The sequence below is a fragment of the Stenella coeruleoalba genome (genome assembly GCF_951394435.1).
Source record: "Stenella coeruleoalba genome assembly, chromosome: 15".
Lineage (NCBI taxonomy): Eukaryota > Metazoa > Chordata > Mammalia > Artiodactyla > Delphinidae > Stenella > Stenella coeruleoalba.
Genome location: NC_137161.1, coordinates 22,831,277 through 22,850,990, shown reverse-complemented (window position 1 = coordinate 22,850,990; position 19,714 = coordinate 22,831,277). Strand labels below are relative to the sequence as shown.

General features: G+C 54.1%; 1 protein-coding gene and 1 pseudogene across 3 annotated transcripts in view; both read left to right on the top strand.

Annotated features, from left to right (window-relative positions):
* Positions 1 to 19,714, top strand: part of DLGAP4 (DLG associated protein 4) — a 200,710-nt gene that overhangs the window by 30,382 nt on the left and 150,614 nt on the right. The gene's annotated exons all lie outside the window — the stretch shown is intronic.
* Positions 10,756 to 11,940, top strand: LOC307197888 (inositol polyphosphate 1-phosphatase-like; annotated as a pseudogene). The gene has a single exon. The product of its transcript is annotated as an inositol polyphosphate 1-phosphatase-like (transcript).

Sequence of the window (19,714 nt, the reverse complement as noted above, 5' to 3'; positions counted from 1 at the left end):
GAGTGGGACTGGGGTGGGGAGGAGGCATTGGGGTTCGCAATCCCAGGGCAGGGGAACTGGAAGGCCCAGCTGTGCCCCAGAGGAGGCTGCACCATCAGCATCTCCTCCCTGCGCTGGTTTCCTTTGCTCCCTCCATGTGCCCTGACCTCACTGTGGCCCTGAATCCAACCAGAGTGGACAACGGTCCAGCTTTGCTCCTACCTGCTGGACCTTCTGGGGCTGCTGGAGCCCGGCAGACCCCACACAGACACCCCACCAGCACCTAGTCTCTGTCTCTGCCCTCTCCCTGCTGTGCCCACACCCCTGCCTCCCCTTAACAGCTAATCCATTGGAAGCTTTTGGACTTGGGGTAAAAAAGGGGAGCTGGGAACATGGGGGAGAGGAGGTGGGTAAGACTCAGTAGCTACAGCGTTTCCCACATTCTCAATCAGGATGACTAAACCCATTTTGCAATTAGAAAGTAAGGCCCAGAAAGGTTAAGTTACTTGCCCAATGGACAGGGCCCAGATTCAAGCCCCACATTATTCAGACGCCCATGGAGGTCAGACATGTTCCAGGCCTGAGGGCAAAGCGAGAACCCATGGAGTGTTTTAGGAGTTACTGCCCAGTCACCCAAGAATTCATTCAAGTGACATTATTGGGTCCAGCGCCATGCTGTGGGGAAGGGATCAGAGGGCAGCTGTAGGTGCAGTGGAGGCCGCTGGGACTGCTAGGGGTGGGCTCCGAGAAAGTCCAGATGTGGGTCTTGAAGGATGATCAGGCATCCCCTAGCAGTTGAGGAAGGAGGGGAGGGAAGTCCAGGTAGAGGGGAGGCTTGAGCCTTTCAGCCGTGAACAGAGACGCCTGAGGGGAAGGTGGGTCAGCAGCCCCTTCTGTTTCGGGGCTACTGGGAGCTGGAGGGTGGGGTTTGGGCTCCTCTGGCATTTCCCGGCTCTGGGATCCTAAGGGTTGGTTGCGGCAGCAGAGGTAGGAGTTGTAGTGATAACCCCTCCCCTCTGAAGGAGGAGCTTCCACGCAGGGGTGTTTTAAGCCCAGCCTTCCCTTCCCCACTGTGTCCCGTGAGGGCCCACAGGTGGGCCCACTCCTCTACCCTCTGCGCCTCTCCCAGGGAAGAAGGCCCAGGCTGGTGTTGCCTTCCACCTGGGCTCAGGCGTGAGGGGAGCTGGTGACGCCGTGTGGCACCCAGAGGCCCTTACTCCGCCCAGGAACTGGGGGTCTGGCAGGCCTGAGTTCCTGCCCTGGGCTCCGCAGCCCGCATCGTGTAGGCCGGTGGCTTACGCCTCTGAGCCTCAGGGGCCTCAGCTGTCCAGGAAGCGGGGGGGTCAGAGGATTGAGGCGTCCACTTCTTAGACTGTGTGTGCAGTGGGAAGCACTGTCTGCTCAGAGCTGGGTGCTGGCGGAGAATCAGCCACGAGTGCAAGGGGGAGGCAGGGAGGCCCATCTGGAGTCTGCTGGAACAATAGTAAAAATCACCAATTTAGTCAACATGTATCGAGCACCACCTGTGTGCAAGGCCCTGTGCAGACTGGCCTCTGCCCTCAGGGAGCCCGTCCAGTGGGGGAGACAGTCATCCAGTTACCACAAAAATAAATAAATGCAACTGTGCGATAAAGTGGAGGGTCCAACCTAGTCGGGGGTTGGGAAGTCGAGCTAAGCTCTGATGAGTGACAGCTACCCACGTGGAGACGGAGGGAAGGGCAGGGGGAACAGTATGTCAAAGGTGCTGAGGCAGGAGCAAGCAGGCCAAGTTCGAACCCGGGAAAAGCCTGCGAGGCTGGCGCGCGGTGAGCCAGGGGAGTGAGAGCGAGAAGGATGAGGCTGAGGGGGAAGCCTGTGGCCACAGCAGAGCTGGAGGCAGGAGCAGGGAAGGCAAGGAACCGGGAGTAGCCAGTGGTGTCTGATTAGCATATTCATGTTCATGCCAACCCTCATGAATATGCTAATCACTCAGGGGAGGGGAAGGTGGGGGGTGGTGCCTCCTCTCTGTGGTAGAGGGAGGCCTAAGATCCCAACCCCCTCACCTTCTGGAAATGGAGCCCCAAGTAGGGGTGCGGGCCCCCCAGTCCCCAGGGTCAGCTCCTCCCTTCTGGCCGCCCGCCAGTCCCTGCACACCCTCCCTCTCTCAGGAAATCCCAGCTGTTCAGGAAGTGGGGATGATACGGGAGAGGGGTGTCCCTGGGACACCCGCACACACGCTGAGGGCTAGGCCCCATCTGTGGACTCGCCTGCATGTGGCCGGCTTTACTTCAGTGACTCACGCTCCGTGGGGCACGTGGGGGCGGTGGGGGAGCTCAGGGAGGAAGCCAGGGCTCCCTACGTCACCAGCCCCAGGCCCAGTGCCTTGGACACGTGCACCCAGCTGAGTGCACCCCTGAGTGCACCCAGGGGTTTCCGCTGGTCTTGAGGCACTTCGGTCCTGTGGCCACACCCACCCGGGCCCCTGACTGTGAGTCCCCAGGGGGCAGGGCTGAGAAAAGTGAGAAGAGAGAGGAGAAGCTGCTTCCCAGACAGCGCCCCCCTCCAGCCTCCGTGAGACCCCAGGCGGCCCTCGCGGCTAGGTCTGGCCCCTCGGGGCGGTCAGGAGGCTAGATGGGTGAGGGGTCAGGAGCCAAAGTGCTTTGATGCAGGGGCTGCGATTCAGTGGGTGGAGGGGGCAGCATTATTAGCTGCCACCCAAGTGGTGAGTCAGGCACCCCTCCCCACTTTGAGTCAGCCCCAGGGGGTGAAGGGGGAAGGGGACTGGTCAAGGTCACATGAGAGCAGTTCGAGCCAGACCTCCCCAAGCTCCTCCCACTGCTCCCCCAGGCTCCTCCTGGAGCAATTCGTCTGCTCCTTGGTAGTTCCTAGGAGAACCTGGGGCATTTCCGTCACCCTCTTTGTGTAGAGAGGGAAACTGAGGCCCAGAGAGGGGACACGCGCCCCGCTGCTCAGTCCTCTGCCTACACAGCCCTCTTTTCAGGTCCTTGAACGCTGCACCGAGCTGCTCCCTGCCCCAGGGCTCTTGCCTGGCGCTTTCCTGTCCCTGAAACCCTTCCCTGTTCCTTCTTATCCATCAAGATTCTCAGCTTGCTGTCCTTTTCAGAGGGACCCTCTGTAACCCTGTCTTGGCCCCCTGGTTTTCTCTGTCCCATGCCTTTGGGACACTTACCACGATTTATAACAGGTTTTTTTTTTACCAGTTTTGTCTCTCCCCTTTGCTGAAAGGTAAGCTCTGTGAGCTCCAAGTCCACATCCATCCCGTTCAGGGCTCTAACCCAGCACCTGCCGTAAAACAACAATGACAATAGAAATACCCGGCATTTACTGAGCAAGTACTCCATGCCAGGCACAGTGCAAACCCCTCCAGAGGCCTTGATCCCTCAGTAACCCTTTGAGAGAGGCACAGTGTCCATCGCTCCTGTTTTAGAGATGAGGAATGCTCCTGCAGGAAGGAGACAGGATTTGGTCTTGGGCAGTCTGCCCAGAGCCTGCACTTCCATATAGGCCACTGGGCTCTCCCCCGTCACTCCCTCTGCTCTAATGCACACAGTAGGTGCTTGATAGATATTGGCTGGGTGAATGGACGGGAAGACAGGCTTCTCCCAGGGCCACCCAGACTTTGAGGGAAGAGCCAGCCTGTCACCCCAGCTTCCGCCTCCCAGTGTTTTCGGATGCTACTGGGGCATCGTCCTCAGCACCCAGTGGGCACCACGACAGTTTCCCTGCTTCCTGCCTCCTGGCAGTACAGGCTCAGCTCCCCGGAAACACCTCATTAGGCTTTCTCCTCATTACTTTAAGCAGATTGAAGAGTGGGAACGGAGGCAGCCTGTTGGATCCGGATGTCGGGACAAGAGGTTTAATTTCCCAGGAGCCCCTGGCAGCTGGAGCAGACCCCTGAGGTTGGAGAGGGGGCTGTGAACACAGGCACAACAGCCAGTTGGGGTCTTCCCAGGGTTGAATGGAGCTGGGCGGTGGCCCTGCATGCCTTCTCCCTGGGCTGGGGTCTCCCTGGTGAAAGGGGCAAAAACAGAAGTTTTATGGCCAGGGGCCGCCACACACTTGCTGTGTGACCTTGGGCAAGTCACTCCTCCTCTCTGGGCCTCAGACTCCTTTTTGATAAATGGCAGGTGCAGGATGGCTCCAGCCTTCGCACACTGTGAGGACCTGGGAAGCTGAGGGGCTGCCTCCAGAGGGAGTAATGGGAGCACTTGTTGACTGAAGGGTCAACAGGGTGGGCACGTGGGTGCGGCTGGGCGGGGGACCTGTCAGGACAAGGGGAGTCTGTTAGGGGCTGAAGTCTTAGATTGGCAAGCACCCTAACCTTGAAGGCCAAAGCCGCCTGGCAATAGCCTCAGTCCCGCCGATGTTGAGTAATGGCCACGAGATGCCCGGGCGCCGGCAGCCGCCGCACTTGGGGAATTATCTGTGATTTATGGGTTTGGGCCCCTCAGGAAGCAACTGTCTGAGCTCAGAGAAGCCTCAGAAAAATGGGTTAAGCAGGGTGGGGCCTGGATGGAGGCAACCACAGCCAACTAGAAGGGGCTCAGAGACTGACTCCTCTGACCCATGGTACTGGTGGGGAAACTGAGGCCCACGGAGGGCAGGTGACATGCCCAGGGCCACTCAGCAGAGGGATTCCTCAATGTCAGGACTTGTTACTCTGCCACTTGTATGCCCCAAGCTGCCTGGCACACCCATTTTGTACCCTTGTCATTTGCCAGCAAAGAGGCTTCTCCCTCTAACTGGCAGCAGAAACCAAAAGCCAGAGCTGGTGTGCGGTGCTGGGAGGTACTTTAGACGTCAGGGAAGGCCGCTCAGAGGAGGTGACCTTTTGGCTTAGCCCTGTGGGATGAGAGGGAGCCAGTTGTGTGAAGGTAGGAAGAGAGTGCGCCGAGCGAGGGAACCAGCACAGGCATGAGCTCGGAGGTGAGACAGGGGCTGGTGCGTTCAGGGAAGAGCGAGTAGGGCAGGGTGGCCACGGGGGCTGAGGGGGAGGGGCAGGGTTAGTGATGCTGGTGAGAAGAGCGGGAGCTGGTTAGACCCCCGAGGGGTCTTCCAAGTCCCAGCCAGGCGTTCGGGCCTCCTCCTAAGTGCACTGGGAAGGCTCTGGAGGTATGTGAACAGCTCTGCTTTACATTTTCCAAAGACCCCTCCTGCCTCTATGTGAAAAGTGAATTGGAGGGGCCCACGGGGAAATGGGGAGCCTGGGATGGTGGCTGCTGCCGACCCTGGGGCAAAGGCGACCAAGGAGGACCCAGCCGTGGACCTGGGATTTATCCCTGGGATTCTCCTTTAAGCCTCTCACCACTGTGTGGGCAGCAACCAATTCTAATGTCTCAAAACCCATTCCAATCCATGATCCCCTTGATGCCCTACTCGAGGGCCAAGGACCCCCCTTTTGTACAGGCAGTACCACATCAGACAACTTTTTGACTTGCTCAAGGTCACCCAGCTTGGAAGGAGCAGAGCTGGGACAGGAAGCCAGGTTTCTGGGTCCCCCCACTCTTTAATGCCTCCCCTGCCCCTTATGCCCCACCAGAGGTCAAGGCCGGGCCTCCTTAAAGGAAAACAATTGGGGTTTTGAGGCTACCGGGAGCCCTCTGTTGGGTGGATTTGAACTATAGCTGCATGTGCATATGTGCGTGCGCACACGCTACACTCAGCAGGGAATTGGGGACGGGAGCAGCTTGGGTGCATGTCTGGACCTCCTCTTTGCTGGAAAACCAGGCCAGAGCTGGAGGGGCCCCAGCAGTGCTGCCCTGGCCCGCCCTCTTCCTGGCACTTAGATGCCTGCTGGCAAGGGCACTGGCGGGCAGTGAGTGGCCGCTGGCCCATGGCTGCAGCTGACACATGTTGTCTCTGGGCCACTTCATGTCTCTGCTTTTAGCAGAGGACCCTCCAGCAGAACAAAGGGATCACCTTGGAGGGAGCTGCCTGACAGCAGTTCTGGCTGCTGTGGGCATGGGGGAGTCCTGTTCACCTTGCCACGGGGAACTTGGTTTGGAGCAGTGAGAAGAGATCTGCACTGGGAGATGGGACCCTGGGTTTTCTGGGGACTTGTGGTAAGTCAGGTCCCTCTCTGGTTCTGGTCCACAGTTTTCCCATCTGAACAGCTGAAGTGGAGTGGGATAGATCTGGTGATTTGAAAGGCCCATTGGTCTGAACCTCTGCTCTCCACTTCACTAGCTGTGTGATCTTGAGCAGCTAACTTCACCTCTCTGAGCTTCAGAATGTTTCTTGTTTTTGTTTTTGTTTTTTTGGCTGCACTGAGTGTCTTACAGGGATCTCAGTTCCCTGACTGGAGATAGAACCCAGGCCACGGTAGTGAAAGCCCGGAATCCTAACCACTAGGCCACCAGGGAAGTCCCAGAATGTCTGTATTCTTATCCTCATTTTAGTACTTACTTTGCAGGACTTCTGTGAGTAGACGCAGGTAAAATTCTTGGAAGACCGGGCACACAACAGGCACCCAATCATAGTTAGCCTCACGAATAATAACATGCACACAATCTAACATTGGTAGCTAGCATTCATTGGGCCCCTCCATGCACCACATACTTCTGTGGTTCACTCTTCACTGCAGACCCATGAGGTCAGAATGCTTATTGTCCCCAGTTTACATTGACGGAACTGAGGCACAGAGAGGCAAAGGGCCATCCTGAGATGACACTGCTGGGAAGTGTGGAGCCTGACTGGCCATGGCTCCCTGCCTGTCCCCAGGTACTAATCTTCCTTCTTGAATTCCCAAACCCCAGCAGAGTCAGCTCCTGGAAGTGTTTGCCAAAGGGAACCCTGTCTTAGGAGAGCTGCTGGGGTTTCAGCACCATGGATAGAGCCCAGTGACCACCGGGCCCTGAGAAGAACGAAATGGCTCTCAGCTGTGGCTGGGGCCCTGGATGGCAGGTCGTCTTCAGCGGGGTGGGACCCTCATCCTCACCATATGGAGATAGCAGGGCTCTGGATGAGCCAGCAAAGCCAAGGGTCCACCCCTTCCCCTGGCTCAATGAGTCCACTGGATACAGAGGCTCGCCTTCCTAGAAGGGAAGGAGCCAGGGCGCCACTTCCAGGTCCCAGCATCACCGCATGCCCATCCTAGGCTCTAGCGTTGCCATGGCAACAGGTGGCGGTTGCACACCTGAAGACCTGGCTCTAGGAAACTCAGGGTGACTTGGCCTTGGGAAACCCAGGAGCTGAGTTTGAAGGGGTCGCCACTGACTCAGCTCTCCCTCCAGCCCACTGTATAGATGGGGAAACCAAGGCCCAGAGGAAGGAAAGCTGGATTCCTGGGATGTGCTAGCTGGAACGTTTCCAGGGATCAGCTGGCCCCACTCCTCCATTACATAGATGAGAAAATTGAGGCAAAGGGCAATCATCAGGGAGATCTGCAATAAGTCCTCCTGCAGTTGTCTTCTGGAAGCATTGATTCTTTTCCTTCCTCATATGTGCCATAATTTAAAAGTATGTGTTTTTGCGTGTTTGGTGTTTCTTCCCTGCTGGCAGGCAAACTGGGGCCAGGGTCATTTGTTCGTGGCCATATCCCAGGGCCAGTGCACACCACAGTGGTCACCATGGTGTAGACTCTGGGGCCAGTTGTCCTGGGTTCAGATCGTAGCTCTGCCACTTACCGGGTTTGAGACCTCAGGCAGGTCACTTCTCTGTGAGCCTCAGTTTCCTCATCTGTGAGATGGGGAGAACGATGGCACCAGCCTCATGGGGTTGCTTTGCGCGTTTGCCCAGTTGGTAGGAGCACTGAGCCTTGTGGGTGGCAAGCGCCAGCCAATGTCAGCTGTTGTCTTTGTTGCTCGTTTGCAGGCACTTCATGAGGGCTTTCCTTCAGGACATCAGGGGCAGACGTTTTTCATTCCAGCAGATATTTACTCCTCACCTGCCTTGTTAGAGGGCCTTGAAATTTAGCACATACTGAAGTCCCTTGGAGAGACTTGACACTTCAGATTCCTGGCCCCGTCGAGATTCCTGGGATCTGCACCTCCGTGGGCAGAGTCCAGGGTCTGCACCATTATGAGCACCCCACGCTTGTCATCACTGGTGGGAGACCGTTGTGGCTGCCTAGAGGGGTTCGGTGATGAACTGCCCTGCAAGCACGGGCTGGTGGGCTGCTAAGGCAGCAGGACCTCGGGCCTCGCTCCACAGACACTGGAAGCCTGAACAGGTGCTGAGCCCAGGGGAGGGAGGGGTAAACCCTAAAGAGGAGCCATCAGGGAAGGCCTCCTGGAGGCAGTGGTGTTTCAAGCAGGCCTTGAAGAGTGGGGAGGATGTTGCCCAGCTGAGATTGGCAGATGGAATCATGGATGGGGGAGCAGCACAAGCAAAGGGGTGGAGGCAGGAAAAACAGGTTGTGCCTGGTGTATGGTGTGGGATGAGCTAGTAGACGATGTATTCAGAGAAGTGGGTGGAGTTTATGCGGCTCACCAAGGACCTCGAAGGCTACACCTTATCCAAGTCCTTTCACTTCCTTTCTCTGTCTTCCTTCCATCACTACAAGGTCTTAGGACCCATTTATTCAACCCCTGACCCAATTATCCTCCTTCCCAGCCCCAGGTCTTCCCCATTCACTTTCTCCTCTTTCTCATCCATACCCTGACCTTGAAGTCTGTTCCCTATGAAATGGGAAGTCACAGTGGCTGAAAATGGGTTGATTATGGTGGGAATGGGGTCCTGGCAGTGGGGGGTGTGTCTTGTAACAGGACCTTTCAGTACTTTAGCCCAAGACAAGGGCTCTCATGGTGGGAACTCAGACATGACAGAGGAACAGGGAGGAGGCCAGCGTGGCTGCAGTGCCTTTTCATGGGTCATTATGAGGATAAAGATTGATGATGCCCGCAAAGTATCCAGCGTTCATGCTGGCACATAGTAGGTGTTCAGTAATTAATGTGCCCATGTCATGATTTTCCCAGGTCAGTTCTGGAGTAATTATTAACAGCTTCCTTTTCAATCTTATAAGCTCTTGGTTTGGAAGATAAATTATAAAGTCATTGCATCTATCAATAATTGCTATTTCTTGGGAAGCTTAATTCCCTAAGGTGCTTCTGGGAGAGCAGCATCTCCGGTATCCCCAGGAGATGGCCGCCTTCCTCATACCGACATCCTCCCCGCCCTAGCCCCACTTTCCTGCCCCTGGAGGAGCAGCCCCAACGGGCACAGTGGTGCTCATGCCAGCCCCCCATCCTCAAGCGAACAAGAGTGTCAGCATCTCACAGTTGCCATATTTTCAGCATGGGAGTCCTGGGCGGCTGCGTGATTTCCCCAGCTGCGTCTCTGAAGGAGGTGCCTGGGGACAGGAAAGTGATCTGCACAGGGAAGTAGGACGTTGGCATGTGCACAGCCTGGTCTGTCCCCCTTGCTCAATTTGACCTTGGGCCTGGCTGGCTCCATCCCACCATTGGCACCAGTTTCTTATGTGCTGGAGAGGCAGTTCCCCTGTGGATGGGGGGGGGGCAGAGACGAGGTAGTGGATGAGTTTCTCGGGGCTGTGGGACTTGAGCAAGTGCCTGGGTTGTGGCGAAGACAGTCCCTCCTGGGCAGGGCAGTGGGGGTGGCCTCCTGCGATCTCAGCCATCATCCTGGCCCTGGGGACATTCTCTCTTCATGCCAGCACCTGCCCCGTCCTGACCCTTCTGAGACTCAGCATTCACCTTCTTTAGATACCTGGATTGGCAGGTGCTTGACAAAATGTGGGCCTCGCTTTCTTGGCCTGTAAAATGGGCCTGATATTACTCAGCTGTTATTTCTATGGGGCGATCAGATGATATGAAGGCTGACAAGGGGCTTGCTTGCCCACAGTACCAGCAGGTGGGGAGGGAGTGGGTGATGACATCCTTTTGTTCCCACGGTGTCAGCACAGACCTCTGCACACAGTAGATGATTACTCAGTGCGTCCCAGCAGCAGATGGCAGGGAGGTGACGTGTGCTGAGGGCTCTGTCTCCCCTTTGGAGAGGCCAGAGAGGGATGTAGTCACTGATGCCTGGCCCCTCCTACTTTGGGCGTGAGGCCTCTGCTGCCCCCAGAGGCTGGTCTGGCGGGGAGAGGGGGGCACTGTTCCCATCAGGGTGACTTCACCCTACCTGTCACCTGGCAGCACCATGCGCCCCTAACTCAGGAACCCTGAAGACCTGAGGGCTCAGATGCCAGGCCAGGGAAGCTAGAGTTGTGGTGGGGTGTCTGTGGGCCCAACAGATCTAGATTTTAATGCCAACTCTAATGCATGCTGCCTCTCTGACCCCAGGCAAGTCATTTTGCCTCTCAGAGCCTACAGTTCCCTCTGTAAAATGGGGATAATGGAAGAGGGTTCGCAGAGTTAGGGAGACTCGATTACATGGCACAGAGGAGCGAGTATCCCCTGCTGCTGCTGGGATTACCCTGATCTTCGTGTCAGCTCTGCCCGTTGGCAGGACCTGGCATGTCATTGTAACGATGCTGTAAATGGCAGATGCCCTACAAGACATTAGGGCAGTGGGCTCCGCATCCCGGCTTAGGTGATACGCTTTCCTCTTTACGCCCCCCTCGCCTCGGCGCCACAGCCTCCCTTCCTGCTCCGATCCGGGTCCCCAGGCTGGGCGACCAGCACGCACCCATCGCCTCTCCGGAAGAGTGATGATGGTTAGGTTTCCCTTGATGCGAATGAGAGTTGTAACAAATTGCACAGGATTAAATTCAAATGACCAAAGGAAAATGTTACTTAATATTGCTTAAGCTGATGGCCCGGAGGGTGGGTGTCGATTCCACCAGACGCTGCAACTGAAAAGCCAGGTTCAGAAATGTCAGGTATCCTCCGGGAGCTGCTCTGTGTCTCTGAGAAAGCTGCCAACATTGCCCGGGCGTGCAAGCCCTCTTCCAGCTGCTGATAGAAGAAAAGAAAGAGGGAGAAAAGAACAAGAAGTTTGCAGTTGATTTCAAGCCCCTGGCTGATGTACTGGTACAGGAAGTACGGAGAACAAGTTTCCAGGCTTGGGGGAAAAAATTTTTGGAGAAGAATCCAATGAGTTTACAAATGATTTGGGGGAAAAGATTATCATGAGACTTTGTCCAACAGTGGAAGAAACAGTAGATCTTCTCAACAAAGTCCTTAATGGTAACAAGTTGGCATCTGAAGCATTAGCCAAGGTTGTACATCAGGATGTTGTCTTTAGTGACCCAGCTCTGGATGCAATAGAGATCAACATTCCGCAGGACACTTTGGGAGTTTGGGTGGATCCTATAGATTCAACTTATCAGTATATAAAAGGTTCTGCTGACATTAAATCCAACCAAGGAATCTTCCCCAGTGGACTTCAGCGTGTCACTATTTTAATTGGTGTCTATGACATACAGACAGGGGTGCCCCTGATGGGAGTCATCAACCAACCTTTTGTATCACAAGACCTAAACACCCTCAGGTGGAAAGGACAGTGCTACTGGGGCCTTTCTTACATGGGGACCAATATCCACTCATTTCTGCCTCCCGTCTCTACAAGAAACAGCAGTGAAACGCAGAGCCAAGTGACCCCAAACCCCAGCTCTGAGGCGGAATGCTCCCACCCATTCTCAGATGTCATTAGTACAAGTGAAAAGGAGACCATCAAGGCCGCATTGTCACGTGTGTGTGGAGAGCGCACATTCCGGGCAGCTGGGGCTGGTTGCAAGCGCCTCTGTGTTGTCCTCGGCCTTGTTGACATTTACATCTTCTCAGAAGATACCACGTTCAAGTGGGACCCTGTGCTGCTCACGCCATCCTCAGGGCCACGGGTGGGGGAATGGTGGACTTAAAAGGGTGCTTGCAAAGAAACCCCAACTCGCGGCTTGACTTGCCACAGTTGGTGTACCACGTGGGAAACAGAGGCGCTGCTGGAGTGGACCAGTGGGCCAACAAGGGAGGACTAATCGCTTACAGGTCAAAGAAGCAGCTGGAGACATTCCTGAGCCGCCTCCTCCGACACCTTGCGCCTGCGGATGCACATACATAGACGAGCTCCATCCTCAGGGACTCGAAACCCAGCTGTGAACCTAGTTTCCACCTCTCTATCTTTTGAAGACAGCTTTGTCCTATTGACAGTCAAAGTTCACCTTCCTCTTTTGAGGAGCATTTTTCCATTATGTGTTCATAATGTTAATGTCAATAAATGACTGATATTCGTGCTGCAAAAAAAAAAAAAAGACATTAGGGCAGGTGCTAGGGCTCATCCTGTCATAAGTATTTATTGAGCATCTTCTGTGTCCCAGCCGCTGGGCTGGGGGCTCCAGATACATCAGTAAGGAAAAGAGATAGTGTCTTCCCTGCTGGGCTTACTTTCGGGATGGGACTCATCGAACCAACCAGTACATATGATGTACTAGAATCCGGGTGGTGTTGCATGCTATAAAGCAGGGCAAAGGGACAGAGAGTGAGAGCACGGCTAGACAGGGGGGTCCAGGTCCAGGATGGCCTCTCTGAGGAGGTGACTTTTGGCAGAGACTTCAAAGAAATGAGGGAGGGTGGGAGTCATGTGGATATCCAAGGAGCAGCGCTCCAGGTGGTGGAAACAGCAAGTGCAAAGGGCCTGGGGTGGGAGTGGATTGTGACGGAAGAACAGCTGGGAGGCCAGTATAGGGGGAACAGAGGGTACTTGATGGGGAGAGTGGTATGAGGTGAGGTCAGAGGGCACATGGAGGCCAGATGTGTTTGGCCCTGTAAACCAAGGCATGGTCTTTGTCTTTTCACTACTAGTGAGGTGAGAGCCCTGAGGGCTTTGAGCAGAGACTTGCATCTTAACAGGATCCTCTGGCTACTGTGTGGAGACCAGGCTGAAGGGATCAAGGGTGGAGGCAGGGAGGCCATGGGGAGGCTACAGCTCTAATCCAGGAGAGAGACGATGGTGGGTGGGGCCAGGTGGCAGAGGTGGAGGTGGCAAGGGGTGGTTGGATTCTGGAGATGTCTTGGAGGTAGGGACAACACGATTTCCTGATGGATTGAATGTAGGAGAGAGAGAATAGGAGGACGGAAGAGGAGGAGGGAGGGGCAGAGAGAGAGAGGGTGTTAAAAGCCACAAGGCTGGGTGAGGTCGCCTGTGTGGGCAGAAAGGGGACTGAGCCATGGTCACTTCAGGGAGTAGCATTTGAGTGACTGTAAATATGTCTGGTGAACTGAGGATCAGGATGTGGGTCTGAGTTATACACGTAACACAAAGACATAAAGAAGAATAAAATATTTTCTATCATAAAAACCATTGGAAGGGGCCACAGAAATGAGCTGAGTGGTCAGGAGGCCCAGGTTCCATGCTGGCCCCCCCGTGTCTGCTGTGTGGCCTTGCTTAGGCACCTACCCTCTCTGGGACTCTGATTCCTTTTGGAAGGTCTTGACTCTCTGACTTCAGGCATCGCCCATGGAGACACTAGGGCAGCCGTGAGGCTCCAGAGGGCCTGCAGTTGTGGAAGCAGGGAGGAGGGGTGGGCAGGGGAGCTGAGGGTGGGGAGAAAGCTGGCCTGGAGAAGCTCCTTCACTGGAGGATTGCAGACAGGGAGGCCACAGCTGAAAGGAGGAGAGACTCATGCAAAGCCGTGGCAGGTCCTGCTGGGATGACTGAGACGGGGCAGCTCCTGCAAGAGGCCCAATGATATCAGGCTGGACCTTTGTCCCAGCGAAGTGCTGAGCCAGCATATAGGCTGGGCTTGACCATGTTCCCTGGGTGCAGCTCCTCCAGGGCCCGGCCTGGTAGAGGAGACCCTTTTCCCCCCACCATGGCCTTTCCCTGCTGCTAACCTTCCCAGGGGCGTTTTTTTGTTTCTACCATAAAGGGCAGAAGTGTCTCCGATAAGCACCTGGTCACAGAACTCAGCATGCGACAGCCACAAGGGACCTAAGAGCTCATTGTACAGCTAGGGAAACTGAGGCCTTGTGTGGGAGAGTGACTCACCCTGGCCCCAGGAGCTGGGGCAGAACTGGGGTTCCAACCTGGTTCACCACTTTGCCATTCAGAACTCCGGCCTCCCCTCCCCCACCCCTCCTGCCGTCCTCTTTTGTTTTCCACACCCTTTGTCAAGGGTCAGTGGGGGAAAGGGAGCAGGCTCTTGAGGCAGGTTGACCTGGGTGCCAAAGCCACTTGTGCTACTCACTTGCTGTGTGACCTTAGCTGAGCCACTCAACCTCTCTGAGTCTCATTCTCCTTGTCAGCCAGATGGATGTAATGATGACAACCTGTCAGGGCTGTGGGGAGGAGCCAACTGATAGCTGTGTGTAGAATTGGAAAAATAGGCTGACCGGTACCAGTCTCACGCCCCCTGGGGCTGATGGGCATCTGGGTTATCAGGTGGGGGGGGTGATGCCCAGACCTAAAGTGAAGGTAGTGTCGAGAAGGTTCTCCCACTTGACATTTCTTTTTTTTTTTTTTAACTCTCTATTTATTTATTTATTTATTTGGCTGTAGCACGGCTTGTGGAATCTTAGTTCCCTGACCAGGGATTGAACCCGGGCCATGGCAGTGGAAGCGCTGAGTCCTAACCACTGGACCACCAGGGAATTCCCTCCCACTTGACATTTCACACAAAGCTGTCACACAAAGCACTCCCAGAATTCGTCTCCGAGGGCCAGGACCCTGTGGGTGTGGTCTGGAGAAAAGGTCGGAGCGATGCCCGAGAGCCATCCTCTGCTCCATTAAATGCCGTCACCTCCATGTCCAGCCCGGCTACACTTGAGATGCATCCACACTGCTGGTCAGCAGACAGTGGCCAGGGCAGGTTGGGAGCCAGCCCCAGCAAGAGCTGTGTCTCCCCAGTGTGAGTAGCTGGGGTGGCTTGATGGGGCGTGGCGGCGTGGGTGACGGGCAGGTGGCCCGGTTCCAGGAGTGTCATGGACCTTGGAGTGGCTGCAGCCGCCCCACACCGCCTGTCTCCTCCTCTTCCCAGCCACACCTATCAAGAGTGTGGACTGTGCCCACTGCTTCTGCCTTTGGTTTCCGCCCTGCCCGCAGCTACCCCGCTTCCTCCTTCCCTCGCCAGCTGAGCTTCTCAGCGGTGTTGACTATGCTCACCGACCCCTTGTATTCCTCACCCACTGCAGCCTGGATCACATCTCACCCTTCCGTGGTCGTTGTGCTCTGGGCATTGGCACGTGCCCTGACTGGGACCTCTGCTAGCTTCTCTGGCTATCAAAGTATCTCATGCTTTTGCCGGTTTCCGTTCCTCTGTTGGTCCACGAGATGTTTCTGCTTCTCAGGGCTCTATCGTGGCAGCCTTCTCTTCTCAGACCACACCCTTTCGGGGGGACTCATCCACTGCCACCGCTTCAGTGTCCTTCTGAACACCCACCATCCCCCAGACCCCCAGCTCCATCCCCTCCCTTTACCCGGAGCTCTGCTGGATGGCACTCCCGATGTCCCAGAAGCACCTCCTGCTCAGCCTGTCCAGAGGGACCTCAGCATTTGCCCTCAAGCCTGCCCTTGCCTCTCTGTCCCCTGATTCGTGAGTGGCACCATCGTTCTCTGCGTGGACCCTAATAGCCATAGCATCCTCTTTGCCCCCATCAGCCTTTTTTAAAAACAGCTTTATTGAGGTATAATTTGCATACCCTAAAGTTTACTTATGTTATTCATTTGGATGAGATTTAATAAACTTATAGTTACCACAATCCCAAATCCCCTTGTGCACATTTGCAGTCAATCCCCACTCCCATCCCGGGCCCCAGGCAACCACTGATCTGTTTTCTAGTTTTACCTTTTCTAGAAGGTTCCTATAAGTGGAAACATAATATGTAGTCTTTGTGTCTAACTTCCTCCACTCAGCGTATTGTTTTTTATGTTCATCTACGTTGTTGCATATATCAGTACTTCTTTCCCTTTTAGTGCTGAGTGGTATTCATCTTATGGATATATGACATTTTGTTTATCTGTTCACTGCTTGATGGGAATTTGGATTTGGGGCTATTATGAATAACGCTGCTATGGATATTCACGTACAAGTCTTTGGAGGGGCACATACTTTTGCTTTTCTTGCATTCCTCCCTTTTTTCCACCATCCTGCCAGACCCTGATTTTCACTGGGAGACCACGTGGTTTCCTGGAAACTGGCTCTACCTCCCCCACTCAGGGATAGAGCACATGACCCAGGCTAAGCCAATCAGTGTTTTCCATCCCCCAGGCACAGTGACTGGTTCCTGGATGGGCATATGACATAAGTAAGTCCAATCAGAGTGACACTTAGGACGCCGGTGCCTCTGAGCCCAAGATGGGCCTCCGGGCACAGCTGCCCACACTAAACATGGGGCCCGAGAGTCGGTAAGCTCCTGACATGAACGGTTTCCCTCGGACAAAGGAGCTGATGGCAACCCTCGCCAGGCTGCATCCGGAAAGACCACCGTGAAGGAGGCGTGGAGACCAGGAGCTCTGCCATCTGGCGTCACCCAGAGGCGCGTGTAGCCCCAGGAGGGGATCTGAGTCTGAGTCAGGTCAGCATTGTGTTAAAGGGAGTGAAAAGCCGTGTGGCTGACAGGGTCTTGGTGCTCGGGCCGGTGTCAGGCCTGTGCCTCTGAGGTGGGAGAGCCGAGTTCAGGACATTGGTCCACCAGAGACCTCCCGGCTCCACATAATATCAATCAGCGAGAGGTCTCCCAGAGATCTCCATCTCAGCGCTAAGACCCAGCTCCACTCAATGACCAGCAAGCTCCAGTGCTGGACACTCTATGCCAAACAACTAGCAAGACAGGAACACAACCTCACCTATTAGCAGAGAGGCTGCCTAAAATCATAAGGTCACAGACACCCCAAAACACACCACCAGACGCGGTCCTGCCCACCAGAAAGACAAGATCCAGCCTCATCCACCAGAACACAGGCACCAGTCCACTCCACCAGGAAGCCTACACAGCCCACTGAACCATCCTTAGCCACTGGGAACAGACACCAAAAACAGCGGGAACTACGAACCTGCAGCCTGAGAAAAGGAGACCCCAAACACAGTAAGAGAAGACACCCCAAACACAAAATGAGAAGACAGAAAAACACAGCAGATGAAGGAGCAAGGTAAAAACTCACCAGACCAAACAAATGAAGAGGAAATAGGCAGTCTACCTGAGAAGGAATTCAGAATAATGATAGTAAAGATGATGCAAAATCTTGGAAATAGAATGGAGAAAATACAAGAAACGTTTAACAAGGACCTAGAAGAACTACAGAGCAAACAGACAATGATGAACAACACAATAAATGAAATTAAAAATTCTCTAGAAGGGATCAATAGCAGAATAACTGAGGCAGAAGAATGGATAAGTGACCTGGAAGATAAAATAGTGGAAATAACTACTGCAGAGCAGAATAAAGAAAAAAGAATGAAAAGAACTGAGGACAGTCTCAGAGATCTCTGGGACAACATTAAACACACCAACATTCGAATTATAGGGGTCCCAGAAGAAGAGAAAAAGAAAGGGACTGAGAAAATATTTGAAGAGATTATAGTTGAAAACTTCCCTAATATGGGAAAGGAAATAGTCAAGTCCAGGAAGCACAGAGAGTCCCATACAGGATAAATCCAAGGAGAAACACACCAAGACATATTAATCAAACTATCAAAAATTAAATACAAATTACTCAGCATAAAAAGAAACAAAACAGTTATTTGTAGTGAGGTGGATGGACCTAGTCTGTCATACAGAGTGAAGTAAGTCAGAAAGAGAAAAGCAAATACCGTATGCTAACACATATATATGGAATCTAAAAAAAAAATTTTTAAATGGTTCTGAAGAACCTATGGGCAGGACAGGAATAAAGACGCAGAGGTAGAGAATGGACTTGAGGACACAGGGAGGGGGAAGGGTAAGCTGGGACGAAGTGAGAGAGTGGCATGGACATATATACACTACCAAATGTAACATAGATAGCTAGTGGGAAGCAGCCACAGAGCACAGGGAGATCAGCTCGGTGCTGTGTGACCACCTAGAGGGGTGGGATAGGGCAGGTGGGAGGGAGACGCAAGAGGGAGGAGATATGGGAACATATGTATATGTATAGCTGGTTCACTTCGTTATAAAGCAGAGACTAACACACCATTGTAAAGCAATTATACTCCAATAAAGATGACACTTAGGACTTGGCTGGAAGATTACTCCGTCCTCATGCTCCTGACCGTGTGATTTGTGTGGAAGCGCTGCGGCTGTTTGCACTCACGTGGGAAGCCAGCCTTAGGATGGAGCTGACGCATGGAGAAGTACTGGGTTGAGAAGATATCAATGAGACGGAACTGGAACTCTGATTGAACTGTGCCTGAAGTCCACCAATTCTGGACTTTTTCAATTATATGGGTTAATCCACTTTATGTTAAAGCCAGCTTAAAATGGCTTTTGTTGCTGCTGTTGTTCATAGCTCGGGCTGGCAAAGCATGGCCATGGCCAGCCTGTTCTTGTAAAACAATGTTGCTGGAGCACAGCCATGCCATTCATTTCTATATTGTCTATGGCAGCTTTGGAACACTGAATGGTCCACGAGGCTCAGATATTTACCATTGACCTTTTGAGAAAAAGTTTGTCAACCTCTGTTATAACCCAAAGCTTAGTATTCAATATGTACCCCAGTTACTCAGGATAGAAACCTAGGAGTCATCCCTGACTCCTCTCTCTACTTCATCCTCTACATCTAATCAGCCCCAAGTCTGATTGATTTTATAGTCTGAATATCTCCTGAATCTGTCTGCTGTCCCCCAGCCCCAGTACCCCTGCCCTACGTAGACCACTGTCGGCAATCACGTGGGTCACAGCGCCCACCTCTAGGCTGCCCCACAGAACTGCTGGGTGATCCTTCTCCCACCCAAACTTGCTGAGCCCTTGGGCTCCCCACTGCTCCCAGGGTGAAGGCCACACTCCCTGATTGACACTGCAGGACCCTCATGATCAAGTCCCCACCTGCAGTTCCAGCCCTATCTCCCCTCCCGCTCTACCCTCTCTTCCCAGGGCACACAGACCAGCTCCCACCTGTGCGTGATTCCTCCCAGTTCCCCCAACACGGCATGCTGTGTCCCTCTTCCTTACACTCTTCCCCACTTTGTCCGCCTCTGGACTCCTGTGCGTCCTCCAAGGCCTAGCCAGAGCCTCACCTGTTTTTTGATATTCCTCTGATTCCCCCAGGCTGATCGGGGCTCCCGTGGGCCACGCCCGGGCTTCCTTCCACGGCAGCCCAGTCATATCCGCCTCTCATGTCTGTTCACATATTCGCTACCCCCGCTGACTAATTCATCTTCTCGCTTAGCTTGGTCCAGCTCGGGGCCATACACAGACTAAGGGCTCAAGAAATGTTCGTGGGGCACAATGTTCCCTGCCCTCTGCTCCAAAGCCACCGTGAGGAATCAGGGGTCTCCTGGCTGGACGAGGCTTTGAAGGAGGGACCATCTGGGCTCAGTGTTAACAGAGGTGATGGAAGGATTGGAACTGCCGGGGCCTCCCGGGCAAGAGCGCCTCCAGGAGGTGCAGAGAAATGCCTCCCAGGATTCAGAGAAAGGAAAAGTAGGGCAGGAGAGAACGGGTCACTGCGGCGGCCCCTTGAGAGTGCGGAAGAGAAATGAAGGGATTACGAGGAAATGTCATTAAAATAAAGATCTTCCCTGGCCTCTCGGGGCGCCAAGAGGAGGCCAAATGGCCAGTGAGGGGGCCACCGGGTCCCGTCAGAGCTGCCGGAAAGTTTAGGGATTTACAAGACTGGCCCTTTGGAGGATTTAGGGAACATCTGATTTCTAAATCCTTGACTGAAAACACATTTGGCCACCAGCTGGCTGAGTGCTGGGTGA